Source organism: Phoca vitulina, unplaced genomic scaffold (genome assembly GCF_004348235.1).
Source record: "Phoca vitulina isolate PV1807 unplaced genomic scaffold, GSC_HSeal_1.0 scaffold401, whole genome shotgun sequence".
Taxonomy (NCBI): domain Eukaryota; kingdom Metazoa; phylum Chordata; class Mammalia; order Carnivora; family Phocidae; genus Phoca; species Phoca vitulina.
In genome coordinates, this window is record NW_022590088.1 from 25533 (window position 1) to 26683 (window position 1151).

Consider the following 1151-nt stretch of genomic DNA (forward strand, 5'->3'; position numbering starts at 1 on the left):
ATGATCCCGGGGTCCTGGAATCAAGCCCCACATTGGGCTCCCTGCTCAGTAGGGAGCCTGCTTTTGCTCATGATCCCTCTCACTCTCTCTCACAAATAAGTAAATAAAATCTTTTTTAAAAAATGAAAGTAAAAGGATGGAAAAAGATATCATGCCAATATCAACCTAGGAAAGCTGGAGTGGCTATAACAATAACAGACAAAATAAACTTAAAACAAAAAATGTTACTAAGATAAAGAGGGACATTCTATAATGAACATAGGATCAGTCCACCAGGAAAATACAGCAATAATAAATTTATATGCACCTAACATAAAACTATAAAAACAAATAAAGCAAAAATTGATAGAATTGAAGGTAAAAATAGAAAATTCAACAAGAGGAGTTTGAGATTTTGATACCTTATTATCAATAATAAATAGAACCAGGCATAACATCAATAAAGAAATAGAAGATTTAACACAATAAACTAAGAGATCTAACAGATAGCTATAAAATTTCATCCAGAAACTTTGTAATACACATTCATGGAAAGTACACTGGAACAATCCCTAAGATAGGCCATACATTAGCCAATAAATAAGCCTCAATAAATTTAAAAGAATTGCAATCATATGAAGTATGTTTCCTAACCACAATGGAATGTAATTAGAAACAAAACAAATTCTCCTTTCATGCTCTTGGCTATCTTGGTGACTGCTCTTCATTGGGGCCATCCTGCACCTAAGGAGGAGGATGGTGGCCTCAAAGAAGACAAAAAAGTCACTGGAGTCAATCAACTCTAGGCTCCAACTCATTATGAAAAATAGAAAGTACATGCTGGGGTATAAGCAGACTCTGAAAATGATCACACATGACAGAGCAAAACTGCTCATCCTCGCCAACAATACCCCAGCCTTGAGAAAATTTGAAATAGAATACTATGCCATGGCTTAAACTGGTGTCCATCACTACAGTGGCCATAATATTGAACTGGGCACAGCATGTGGTAAATACTACAGAATATGCATACTGGCTATCATTGATCCACTTGATTCTGATATCATTAGAACCAGGCCAGTGAAAAGTAAATCACATGAAATTCCTCCTTAATAAAACTGGTCAGAGCTTATAGAAAGAAAGAAAGAAAGAAAGAAAGAAAGAAAGAAAGA

At 35.1% G+C, this 1151-nt stretch overlaps 1 pseudogene; it reads left to right on the forward strand.

The window, feature by feature from the left end:
* The first annotated feature begins 735 nt into the window (after positions 1-735).
* On the forward strand, positions 736-1092 carry LOC116629221 (annotated as a pseudogene).
* The last annotated feature ends 59 nt before the right edge of the window (positions 1093-1151 follow it).